Source organism: Aegilops tauschii, chromosome 4, assembly GCF_002575655.3.
Source record: "Aegilops tauschii subsp. strangulata cultivar AL8/78 chromosome 4, Aet v6.0, whole genome shotgun sequence".
Taxonomy (NCBI): Eukaryota; Viridiplantae; Streptophyta; class Magnoliopsida; order Poales; family Poaceae; genus Aegilops; species Aegilops tauschii.
In genome coordinates, this window is record NC_053038.3 from 519,721,061 (window position 1) to 519,735,200 (window position 14,140).

A 14,140-nucleotide genomic window follows, 5' to 3' on the forward strand; every position below is an offset into this window, starting at 1 on the left:
CCTCCAGGCAGCGGCCACGTGGAGGGCCTTTAGTCCCGGTTCGTGTAAGAACCGGGACTAAAGGGGGAGGCTTTAGTAACGACCCTTTAGTCCCAGTTTCAGAACCGGGACTAAAGGCCCTTATGAACCGTGACTAAAGGCCTTTTTTCTACTAGTGAAAGCTGCCAAAAGCTGAACCGTGGCGAAGAGGACAGTGACAAGTGAGTCCGCCAGAGCATCAAGACTCATCTCAGCATGCATGCAGTTTATCTACTACTACTGTATATCATACGGTGTCTCGAGTTGGCTCTCTCTATAGGTCCGGAGTGCTTCGGACCACACGTGTGGCACTTATCATTTGGGATAGGTTATCATATTGTTACTAATACAGCTTAATAGACTTTCTATGTTCATCAACAATCTCACAAGCTTTGTAGGTACGCTTAAAACTTTAGTTTTAAACCACATCAAGTAACAACGATCTTGGTATATGTTTTTTACAACAACCTTCGAAAGGTACTAACATATCTAGGTATAATATGTATTTTTTAGAATCCCCCCCTAGAGTTCTCCCACCCAAAGTCCAAAATTCAAGAGTCACCCCTTAGGCTTTGGCTGATTCAGTTTCCAATTTAAACCATATTGAGAACCTGAACAAGTCGGCCTCTTTTATAAGGAAAACTGATTCAGTTTCCAATTTAAACCATATTGAGAACCTGAACAAGTCGGCCTCTTTTATAAGGAAAACCGGGCCAAAAACCGTACATATAGCGAGGGTAAAAGAAGAACAGAGAAAAAAAATAATGTCCAAGATAAGGCACAAGAGGTACTGTAGTATAGTGATCTTGGTGGATGGATGAAGTATACCACGATCCACTAAAGCATAAAGATAAGAGGAAATATTGCGGCCACATCCGCCTGCCATAGTTTTACCATGAGTGCCTCTTTCTCGTGTTCTTCTTTTGTTGTCCTATACAGTTCTAATTTTTCGTCTTTGTTTTGTTTGAGCTGACGTCCTTTGTGCCATCTCGGTGTTTCATCTTCTAATATACAGAATGATGTACATTTTGACGGTTTGGGATTCTGCACTCCGAGTCACTCACTGGGTCCAGGATATTCAGTATCCAGCATAAATAGTCAGCAAATATTTAATGTACAAGATGTAATTCCAGGAGCCTAAATATGATAATGTGCCTCCTTGTCTCATGCAGTAAAAAAAAATCTGGAACAATGTGAAACATACAATAACATGGAAAATACGCGAAGAGGAATTGTTTTGTAGGCTGGGAGAAAAATCTCAACTGGCTTTCCCATAATCGAGTAACTTTTTCGATGACAATTCAATTAATTCTTCCATCTGAATATTTTGCTTTCAAAAGAGATTAGTACATAATTCTTCGCATCAGTTACATATACCAATAAGTTTATACCACAGGTCAAGAGTTTTTTCATAAATTGTGGCTACAGTAAATGTACCTTCTTAAGCTTTGCTTTGGGATTGAGATCTTTCAATCGCAAAGCATGTACCACGGTGTGTTACTGCGTTTATATATATGCCGCAGCAACAGAAATGTAGGTAAAATGAACACAAGCACCTAGCAAATAAAAGATTTTCCTAGATGAACAAAAAACACCTAGCACAATTGCAACAGTTTTGCATTTGCCATGACTTATGAAAAACAAAATTATCGTAAATTTTGCCATTGATCAAATATAAGAAAGATTACCAATAATACATACAAAAATAGTGCATTTGCCATGTATGTTATAGTAAACTTGCCATGGAAAAAATATAAGTAAATTTGCAATGGTCCATCGAAGTTACTTTGTCATGGCAAAATAAAAAGTAAAGAATTTTCCATGTATGTTAAAGTAATATTGCTATGACAATAAAGGTAAATTTGCCATGGCAACAATAAAAAGTGAAATTTGCCATGGCAATAAATTATTTTTTTACCATGACAATAAAAGTAAATTTAGTAAATTTACCATGCTAGAGAAGTAAAAATTGCCATGTCCTCCAAAGGAAAAAGATGTTATGATAATCAAATTTCCATACATTTGGTCGTGTGATTATTCCAAAAATAATGTCTATGATGTATTCCAAAAAATGGCTATTCCAATATTAATTTCCATTGTATTTTTATTATAATTGTGATGCTTTGTATAAGAAAATTTGTCATGTAAAATAATTTTGCCATGATACAAAAGAAGACATTTGCCATGGTACTTGAATTAAACTTGCCATGGTACATAAATTAAGTTTGCCATGATACATAAAGTAAGATTGCCATGATTGAGAAATGATATTGACATGGCACATGAAAAAATATTGCCATGATACGAAAACGAATTTGCCATGGTCCATGAATTAAATTTTCCATGATAATAAAAATGAAATTGCCATGGTGCATGAAGTAAATTTGCCTACACCACGCATATGACCACTACAAAAATAATTATCTAAAACTTGCTATGGTTTTCAAGACACAAATGTTTTCAAAACTTACCATGTCAATGAACTAAAAGAATGCAAATTTTCCATGATGTAAAAATTGCCTTGGCACTACTATACAACATGTTACTTGACATGGTGAAATTACCATGATGTAGACAAAATGTTTTCAAAACTTGTCAAAGTTTTGGAATTTTGTTCTCTGAAAAACATGTCAAATTTTTGAAAATGAAGATTTACCATGGTCCATAAAAATTGAAATTTCCATGTTGCATCTACCATTTGTCTATAAAAAATGAATTAGCCATGGTCTATAACGAAAGAAATTTACCATGGCAACATATTACATTTTTTTTGCCATGGTTTAAAAATACTTTGATTTGCCATTAGAAACAAATAAAAAGATGTTGAGTTACATAATCACAAAAGGGGAGATGCCATGGGAAAAATGTTGACACATGGCAACTATTCAGAAACGGTAAACCGTTAACAAAAGAGAACAAATTTTTTTATTCCCTAAAATAATGGCAAAGTTGCCATGGAAAAATTCTAGAGAACATGAATTAGACCTAAGAAATTTCGTGTGATCATTCCATTCATTTTTCACAAAATTTCCATGTGCTATAAAATCAATTTTTCATGAATTTGTCATGCAACTAGTTACAAGATTTCCAAACATTGCCATGATGATGTGTGAGCCCCATCGATTTTTGTATCGACTAATCCAATCACCAAGCAACCCTGTAAACAAATGGCAAAATTTCCATGGTAAAAAATCTAGAGAACACAATTACACCTAAAATTGCCGATTAGTCCTTCCATTTTACACATAATTGCCATGTGCTATAAGTCAAATTATCATGAATTTGCCAGGTAACTATTACAAGACTTCTAAAATTGCCGTGTTGTTATGTTAACTCCTCACTCATAGCAACTAATCCAATCACCAAGCAAACACTACACATAATCTGGGGGGCAAAGAAGAATCGCAAAAGGTGGAGAGAGCATGCATACCATCAGAGCAGCAGGAACTTCCTACTTGGACATCTGCGCGAGCCGCTCGACAGTGGTGGAGCCAGTGGAAAATGAAATTGCCAACCTCTTCAATTCTCTCCAAGCAGCAGCTCATCCTCTAGCGCGCCGCCTCCGCGAGCACCAACAGCTCCTCCTGTGGCATGGTACCTCCACCTCCTCACCACCAGCTCCTCCTGTGGTTGGAACAGGGGAGGGCACCAGCCCATCGACGATCGTCGGCTGAGGATGGAGGAGGTCACGCCCATTGACGGTGTCCTGGACTAGGGGGTACACACCATGTTGTCTCCTGACCAGGTGGACCGGGCCGAGGACCCCCATGGCGGTTCACTATTGGGCTACTTCAAGCAGCCCATGACATATACGAGGAAGATTTCACAAGACTTGGTGATCAAGACAAGGACTCCTCTCCACCGACGTAGCTGACTAGGACTCTTGTTAAGTTGTTATCCTAGGCCTCTGGTACATTATATAAGCCAAGGCCAGGCTAGTCATAGATATATTCATACACTCATCATACCCCTAGGATTTAGACCACAACCTATGATCTCGAGGTAGATCAACTATGTACTTGATACATCATCATCAATATAAACGAGAGCATGACGTACGGTTTTACCTCTATCAAGAGGGCCCGAACCTAGGTAAACACCGTTTCTTTCGTCTCCTGTTACCCATCGATCCAAGATCCACAGCTCGGGACCCCCTACCCGAGATCAGCCAGTTTTGACACCGACACCCGTGTACGGCAAACATTGGAGATGGAGCTGTAGGTGGGAAGACTTCTATCGTCGACCATCATGAGCATGAAGGAAATATGCCCTAGATGCAATAATAAAGTTGTTATTTATATTTCCTTATATCATGATAAATGTTTATTATTCATGCTAGAATTGTATTAACCAGAAACTTGATACATGTGTGGATACATAGACAAAACATAGTGTCCATAGTAAGCCTCTACTAGACTAGCTCGTTGATCAAAGATGGTTAAGTTTCCTAACCATAGACATGTGTTGTCATTTGATGAACGGGATCACATCATTAGGAGAATGATGTGATGGACAAGACCCATCTGTTAGCTTAGCATAATGATCGATAAGTTTTATTGCTACTTCTTTCTTCATGACATATACATATTCCTTTGACTATGAGATTATGCAACTCCCGAATACCGGAGGTATACCTTGTGTGCTATCAAACGTCACAACGTAACTGGGTGATTATAAAGATGCTCTACAGGTATCTCTGAAGGTGTTTGTTGGGTTGGCATAGATCTAGATTAGGATTTGTCACTCCGAGTATCGGAGAGGTATCTCTGGGCCCTCTCGGTAATGCACATCATAATAAGCCTTGCAAGCAATGTGACTAATGAGTTAGTTGCGGGATGATGCATTATGGAACGATTAAAGAGACTTGCCGGTAACGAGATTGAACTAGGTATAAAGATACCGACGATCGAATCTCGGGCAAGTAACATACCAATGACAAAGGGAATAATGTATGTTGTCATTACGGTTTGACCGATAAAGGTCTATGCATAGATGATATGCACGAGTAGAACACAAAGAGTTGTGGGTGGTGATCATCATACTGCTGATACGTCTTCAACGTATCTATAATTTTTTATTATTCCATGCTGTTATATTATCATTCTTGGATGTTTTATAATCATTTTATATCATTTTTTGGTACTAACCTTTGACATAGTGCCAAGTGCCAGTTGTTGTTTTCTGCATGTGTTTTACATCGCAGGAAATCAACACCGAACGGAGTTCAAACACAGTGAAACTTTTTGTGGATTGTTTTTGGACCAGAAGACATCCAGTGGGCCGGAGAAGCACCTGGGGGGGGGGGGGTGCTCCGAGGGGAGCACAACCCACCAGGGCGCGCCTGGGCCCCCAGGCGCGCCCAGGTGGGTTGTGCCCACCTCGGGTGCCCCCTGAACCGCCTCTTTGCTCTATAAATACCCCAATATTCCAGAAACCCTAGGGGAGTCGACGAAAATCAATTCTAGCCGCTGCAGAGTCCAGAACCACCAGATCCAATCTAGACACCATCACAGAGGGGTTTTCACCACTTCCATTGGTGCCTCTCCGATGATGCGTGAGTAGTTCTTTGTAGACCTTCGGGTCCGTAGTTAGTAGCTAGATGACTTCCTCTCTCTTGTTTGATTCTCAATACAATGGTCTCTTTGAGATCCATATGATGTAACTCTTTTTGTGGTGTGTTTGTTGGGATCCGATGAACTTTGAGTTTATGATCAGATCTATCTTTTTATCCATGAAAGTTATTTGAGTTTCTTTGATATCTTAAATGCATGATTGCTTATAGCCTCGTATTTATTCTCCGATATTTGGGTTTTGTTTGGCCAACTTGATCTATTTATCTTGCAATTGGAAGAGGTGCTTTGTAGTGGGTTCGATCTTGTGGTGGTTGATCCCAGTGACAGAAGGGGAACCGACACGTATGTATCGTTGCTACTAAGGATAAAACGATGGTTTCTATTTCTACATAAATAGATCTTGTCTACATCATGTCATCGTTCTTATTGCATTACTCCGTTTCTCCATGAACTTAATACACTAGATGCATGCTGGATAGCGGTCGATGTGTGGAGTAATAGTAGTAGATGCAGGCAGGAGTCGGTCTACTAATCTTGGACGTGATGCCTATATAATGATCATTGCCTGGATATCGTCATGATTATTTGAAGTTCTATCAATTGCCCAATAGTAATTTGTTTACCCACCGTTTGCTATTTTTCTCGAGAGAAGCCACTAGTGAAACCTACGGCCCCCGGGTCTCTTCTTTAATATATCTGCCTTTGCGATCTATTTTTCTTTGCTTTTATTTTCAGATCTATTAAACCAAAAATACAAAAATACCTTGCTGCACTTATTTCATTTGGTATTCGATCTATCAATATTTACAACTCTCTCACGTCCGTTTGCCAATTTCTGGCGCCATTACCCGAAAGGGATTGACAACCCCTTTTAATACGTCGGGTTGCGAGTATTTTTTATTTGTGTGCATGTGTTGTTTACGTAGTGTTGCTTGGTTCTCCTACTGGTTCGATAACCTTGATCTCATCACTGAGGGAAATACCTATCGTCGCTGTGCCGCATCATCCCTTCCTCTTTGGGGAAATACCGACGTAGCTTCAAGCCGCATCAAAAGGAATTTATGGCGCCGTTGCCGGGGAGGACCTTCAACATCTACCAGGTTCCTAATCACAAATCTCATCCCCTCACAATTTACATTATTTGCCCTTTGCCTCTCGTTTCCTCTCCCCACTTCACAAAAATTTGCCGTTTTATTCGCCCTCTTTTTCGTTTGCTGTTTTCTTGTTAGATCTATCCTTTGCCTGCAATCATGAGTGATTTTGGTATGCCACCAACAGATGATGGCCTAACTCCTAAGATTGGACGTACGGGCAATCTGGATGCTTAAACTTTTATCTTCGGGCCGGAGAATGTTATGGGAAAAGAATGTATCCAAGAAATTTTTTAATTGTGTTGGAAATCTGAGTCTTGATGATGCTCCTATACTTAGAACTACTAGATCTTATGCGGATGCTATTTCAGCACTAGTTTTGAAACTTGAAAGTAAATTTATCCGTACTCATCCTACTTTGCAAAGATTGTTTTTTGAGCTTCCCGTTATAAAGAATCCTAAAGCTAAAAAGTTGGCCACCCTCGTTCTTATGAATGAAATTGACTACATAATACGGGAAACTAGGGAAATCTTTGATTTTTATGGTATGAATCGTGAAAAGCCCGTGATAGATGAAATTCTTTGTAATAGTGATTATGCGTTAAGACATTTGCTTGGGGATAATAAAATCTTTGATGAGAATCTTGAAAAGGAAGTCCCCATTCTAGATGTAATCCAACAAGTTTTCAATAATGTTAATCAACATTACTCTTGGATTGTTGCCGGAAATCAACGGGGTTATGATAATGGGCAATTTAATAGTGCTAAGGTTTCTATGGACGATATGTTTTATGTTGTTTTTACAAAACCTCATGGCGAGAACACGTCTAAAGAAATTAAGAAGAAATATGACAAAACTTAGATCATTGCTTTATGCCTAGCTAGGGGCGTGAAACAATAGCGCTTGTTGGGAGGCAACCCAATGAATAAAATTTATTTTTTCTTTTTGCTTTCTGTTCTTGAGTGTTTGCACAATTATGCTACTGTTATGATTGTGTCTTTTGTGTTTTAATTAGTGTTTGTGCCAAGTAAAGCCTTTAGGATCTTCTTGAGTGATAGTTGTTTAATCTTGCTGAGGAAAACATAAACTTTTGCGTCCAGAGTTACAATTTTTAAAAATCACAGATGTGACGAAAAATTCTGAAGTTTTTACAGTAGATTGATATACAAATTGCTCAGGTCGTCCTAATCTTTCAGGATTTTGGGAGTTACATAATTATTAGAACAATTCAGATTGCTACAGACTGTTCTGTTTTTGACAGATTCTATTTTCTTTGCATTGTGTGCTTGTTTTGATGATTCTATGGTTTTCTTTGATGAGTTTTTGCTTTAGAAAAGTTGGAATACAATAGATATAATGCAAGAATAAAATATGAATGGGTGGCAACAGTACTTATAGTAGTGATTTGTTTTCTTATACTAACGGATCTCACGAAGGTTTTGTTGAGTTTTGTATGATTGAAGTTTTCAAGTTTTGGGTTATCTTACGGTGGATGAAGGAATAAAGAGTAATAAGAGTCAGGCGGAGGCCTTGCTGAAGAAATTCCGCGCCTTCGCTCCCGCGCCTTTGACCGGCGGTGCTACCGATCTTGTAGCTCTGGCCGGTGGTACAGGTGAAGGCAATGCCACCAAGGAGGGAGCACCCCTTGCGGGCAACGGCGACGTCCAGGGATGACTTGCTCGCGGCTGCTTTCCTGTTTTACTCCTGCAACATGCATCATGCCTCGTGGAGGCGTTTAAACTTGCGTTTGGTATTGTGAGAACAATATGTCTTGTAATAATTGCTTGAGACTTGTGATTTTCTTCCTATTTGCTTTTCGTTCTACGTCAGCAGGGCCCGGCCCCGCACATACCCGCCGTTGGGTCGTCCGGAGACCAGGACGAGACCAAGGAGTGAGGGGCTACGTGACCAGTTAGGCTACCGAGTCGCGATGCTCAGAAGTCCCCCTTGACGCGCAAACAGCTTATAAGAAGGAGACGCAGGAATAGGTCTAGTATTCTACGTCGGCAGGGCCCGGCCACGCGCATACCTCAGCCACCGTTGGGTCGTCCGGAGACCAGGACGAGACCAAGGAGTGAGGGGCTACGTGACCAGTTAGGCTCCTGAGTCGCTATGCTCAGGAGTCCCCCTTGACGCTCAAATGACCTCCATACCTTTGTCCTCGCCGAGGCTCGGCTCGGGAGGGGCACGTGACGACCAGGTCCGGGGGACCTGGCTAGGTGGCGTACGCTTGGGCGTGGCCCGAGCGCAGAACCCGTGCCCAGCCCCCTCGCGCAACTATCCTAAGGGGAGGTGTTGCGGTGAGGCCGGACACTGAGCTCAAGGGCTCCCTGAGGTTGATACGGCCATGGGGCCGCCCTCAGTTGTTTATCACCAGCGCGGAGCATAGCGCTTCTGCACTTGCACGGGCATAGCGGCTCCTCGGCAGTGTCGACGGCCAGCGCGGAGCATGGTGCTTCCACTGGTACGTGGGAGGGGAGTCCCTACTGCGGAGAGCCCCCGGGGCATGTACTGCCCCGCCCTGACACGTGGCTTGCACGGCAGGGCTAGACGAGGTGTGTCTGGGCACTCATGAGCCAGCGCGGGACTCACGAGGCCCTACCTCAAGGCGGGTTGCGCCTGGTCTTGATTCTTGATAGTTGTGGTGGTCCTGCGAGGTGGTTAGACAACCTGCGCCGGATGAATCTCCTGAGGTTACCGCGTGAGAAGACCAAGCACCAGCGACCCCAGGAGGTGACATGAACGGGGCCGGCCCGCCAGACAGAGCTCAGCCGTTGGATTTATCGATGCTGTAGGGACGGGCCCGAGCACAGGCACCGTGCCTACCCCTCTCACGCGAAGGGTCCTAAAGAAAGACAATCGGCGCGCGGCTCCCGTGGTGGGTGACAGCCAAGCAGGTGATAACCACAGACAGATTATGCATGAAAAGCGAACTAGCTTAGGCAAATGCAAGAACAATACATGCCGCTGGGCTGGGCCCGAGCGGCTCGGGGATGATGCAGCCTGAGGGGCGCCCCCAGCAAGGTAAGCTAAAGATGTAAAGGGATACATGCCACAGGGACGGACCCATGCGGCCTGAGAATGATGCAGCCCGAGGGGCGCTCCCAGCTAAATAAACTTGGGAGATGTCACCTGGTTCTGTCGTTGAAGGGGTGTTGAGGCAGCTGAAGACGCATGATGAAGGGGTTGCTCCTCACGAGCCACCAGGGCCCTGAGCCTCGGGAGGCTCTGGGGGTCCAGGCGGTTCCTTGAGGGCCGTCTCCGTCTCCGCCAGGACCGCGCGATGTCGGCCTCTTGAGCCGCCAGGATGCTCCGCAGGTTGCGCTGGAAGGCGGACGCCACGCTCGGCAGGCCAAAAGGCATGCGAACATAGCTGTGAGGCGGGCCCTCGCAGCGTCCCACGCGTGAAGGCCAGAAAAGCTCTTGAGACGCGGCCCTGTTGAGCCCTGGGATGTCGATGCAGACACGCAGCCCGCCATCCTCGCTGGGATGGGGAGCCGCGCCAGGTGAGCGACGGTCGCCGCGCATGGCTCTTGCATCTTGCAGTTCCTGAGTGGTCTTGGCAATGAACTCCTGAGCGCCGGGCGCTCCTCGTCCGGTGTCCTCCTGAGGGAAGCGTGCTGCAAAGCACGCCTCCACGTGGTGCCCGAGCGCCTCCCTCGTGATGTTGGCAAGGTCTGAGGCCCTCTAGAAGAGAGACCCCGAGCCCTACCCAAGGAGGGCGCCGGGTGCGCCTTCCTATGCGAGGGAGGGAGGCGCCCCAGGCGCGGGCGCTGATCCCGACGTGGCTCCACCTGCGGCGCCGTCCTCCTGAGGCCCAGTGCGGAGTAGCTGCTTCTTCTTCTTGGGGACGACCTCAGGAGGGTACTATGCTGCATTGTTGTCGGGGTATTCGATGGACGCTGCTTGGAAGGCGCGCTCAAGGGAGCACACCACATCTCTTTCTTCGCAGGGGACTGTGATGATTCCGCCGCTTCCTGACATCTTGAGGACGTTGTAGCCGTGGTGAGTCACTGCCATGAACTTGGCCAGGGCCGGATACCCGAGGATGGCATTGTATGGCAGACGGATGTGGGCAACGTCGAAGTCGATGAGCTCGGTGCGGTAGTTGTGCGCTGTCCGAAGGTGACAGGGAGGCGGACCGCCCTATCGGTGTGGTGGAACCGTCGGTCACTCCTGAGAAGGGCTTGGTAGGCTGAAGCTGATCGTAGGGCACTTGAAGGCTGTCGAACGTCTCGACGGACAGGATGTTGAGCCCTGCGTCGCCGTCGATGAGGGTCTTGGTGACTTGTACGTTGCTGATGACGGGTGAGCAGAGCATCGGGAGAGTGCTAGTGGTGGCTGCGCACTTGAGCTGATCTGCCGAACTGAAGGTGATGGCGCATTTGGACCACCTAAGCGAGCGTGTGGCCTCGAGCCTGGGGAGGACTGCGTTCACCTCACGAGAAAACTGGTTGAAGATGCGCTGAGAGGCTGGGGCCTGAGCTCCGCCCAGGATGCAGGCGATAGCCCTCGGCTCCTGGAAGACCCCAGCCCCCTCGTCCTGGTGGTGGTCGTCATTCCTTCTTGGTGGTGGCGGCAGCGGAGGAAGCCCAGCATTGCCCTGAGGACGGTCCTCGCGAGGCTGATCCCTCTAGGCGCCCTCGCGAGGTTGGTCCTGCCAGCGGTCCTCGCGAGGCCGGTCACGCCACTCCTGGCGAGGGCCACGGTCGTCCCAGCGTCCTCCGCCACATCCTCCTCCTCGGCCGTAGCCCCAGTCGTTGCGCTCGAGGCGTCGACCGAGGCGTCCATCTCGAATGGCCCTGAGCTCCTGACAGTCGTTGGTGTTGTGGCTGTGAACGTTGTGGAAGGCGCAGAACAGCCGACTGCTCTTGGATGACTCAGGTTGGTCGCGGCCGCGCTTCGTGTCCGGCTCCGCCGTGAGTACAGCCACCCCTTGCGGTTCACGTCCTTGGCCTTGGCTTTCTTCTCCTCTAGGTCGGCAGCTGGGAGCTTGAGAAGGGAAAGGTGCCCTTCCTCAGCCTTTGCACACTTGGTCGCCAGGTTGAACAGCTCCAGGGATGTGCACAACTCCTCGTGGATGGCGAGCTCCTCCTTCATCTTACGTCGCGGACGCCATTGGAGAACGCAGAGATGATGGCCTCGACCGTCATCTTGGGGATCTTAAGGCGAACATTGTTGAAGCGCTGGATGTACTTCTGGAGGGTCTCCCCTGGCTGCTGCTTGATGCGGTGCAGGTCACCCGCGGCAGGAGGGCGGTCGCGAGTGCCCTGGAAGTTGGCGACGAAGCGGTCGCGCATCTCGTTCCAGGAGGAGATTGAGCTCGGAGGCAGGTTAAGGAGCCATGAGCGGGCGCCATCCTTGAGAGCCATGGGGAACCGGTTCACCATGACTTTTTCGTCGCCGTTGGCCGCCTCGATGCTCAGTTCGTAGAGCCGTAGGAACTCCGCGGGGTCGGGGGTGTCGTCGTAGCGAGAAGGCAGGTCTGGCTTGAACTTGCCCGGCCATGCGACGCTACGCAGCTCAGGAGTGAAGGCGCGGCAGCCGGCGGTGGCCACTGGGACCCTTAGCAGATGTGGAGCCTGCCCTTGATGTCCGCGCACCGCCACCACAGGCGGCGCACAGTCTTGTCGTAGTGGTTCTGGGAGCGCGGGAGCGTTTTCTTGCGGACGAGGAACTTCTTGGCAGCTTCCTTCTTCGCGCACGGGTGCCCGACGCGGCGGGTCGCGCCGGGGGGCTGCACGCCTTGGCGCCAGTACGCCGTCTTGGTGCGGAGGTGGTGGCGGTGGTGCTCCATGGGCCACGTCACCCGCAGTTGGCGGAGGGCGAGGCAGCGAGGCAGCCCCCTACGACGCTGACGAGCTCGGCCATGTGGTCCAGCCAGTCCTCATAGAGGTCGTCGATGGGGCGGTAGCGCAGGAGTTCGCGCGCCATGCACAGCGCGACCTGCGCGTCCGTGGGAGCGCGACGGGCGTGAGACGACGAGTCGGCCGGGGTCAACGACAGAGTGGCGGTGCGGCCGTCCCGCCGCACCGAGGGGTGCAGCGAGGACGCTTGTTGCTCGTTCGCCGCCGGTCCGGTGGCGGCGTTGGCGGCAGGCGACGGAGAACGACGGGGTGGCCCACCGACAGGAGCTGTCTGAGCAACATGGGAGGCGAGGGCGGCCCGGCGCTCAGCGCGAGCTCGGCGAGCGTCTGCCATGGAGACGGTGAAGTGATGGGACGCGGATCGACGAAAGGAAAGCTTCGGTGCACCCCTACCTAGCGCGCCAAATGTCGGATTTCGGGTTCCGGCAAAACCCTTGAGCTTCGAACACTGGGGTGCGCACGAAGATCTCCCCCTACCTAATTAGGCCCTCGACCTCGCCGCGATCTCAAAGCTTAGCTCGACGAACTCGCAACACAAGGGACACAAGATTTATACTGGTTCGGGCCACCATTGTGGTGTAATACCCTACTCCAGTGTGTGTGGTGGATTGCCTCTTGGGCTGAGGATGAACAGTACAAGGGGGAGAACAGCCTCCTGAGGAGAGGTGTTCTTGTGCTTGGTGGGTGTGAGGATGGGATGGATCTGTTCAAGGTGAGTTCTCCACTCGTCCCGGATGAGTTGCCTCCTACTGTGGTGGCTAGTCCTATTTATAGAGGCCCTGGTCCTCTTCCCAAATATTGAGCGGGAAGGGATCCAACAACGGCCAAATTTGAAGGGGGACAGCTAGTACAAGCTATCCTGACTAAAGGTGGTCTTCGCCTGCCAAAGGCTCTGGTGGTGACACCGCCTTGGGCTCCACGGTGACCTCCGTCCTGTCGTCTTGCTGGTCTTGGTCTCGTTGCACCGATAAGGAAACCTTTGCATGATGCCTCGGTACTCCTCGCCTGCGCTTGGCACCAAAGAGGAAGCGAGGACACTATGCGCGCTGGCGCCCGCCTGGCCTTGGTTATCATGACTTACGTCATTGGAACCTCGCGAGGTTCGCCTTGCCTTGATCTCTCCACCCCTCGCGAGCCAGCCTGGGGAGGCCACTCCCGAGGAGGTCTTGCATCGTCCTCCTCGTGAGGCTTGGCCCCTCGCGAGGGTCTTGAGCGTTTGCTGGTGAAGATGGGCCGCAACGGGCCGCTAGCAGAGCCACACCATGGGCCGCAGGCAGGCAAGTCTGGGGACCCCCGTTCCCAGAACGCCGACAAACGGAGTCTTAGTCATCTTGCCCATGAGGCATGGTTCGCAAGCATCAAGTGATTCATAATCAAGTGATTCCAAAAGCCCATCAGCATGGAGTTTCTTCATGCGCTTTACACCAATATGACCTAAACGGCAGTGCCACAGATAAGTTGCACTATCATTATTAACTTTGCATCTTTTGGCATCAATATTATGAATATGTGTATCACTACAATCGAGATTCAATAAACCATTTATATTGAGTGTATGACCATCGAAGGTTTTATTCATGTAAATAGAAC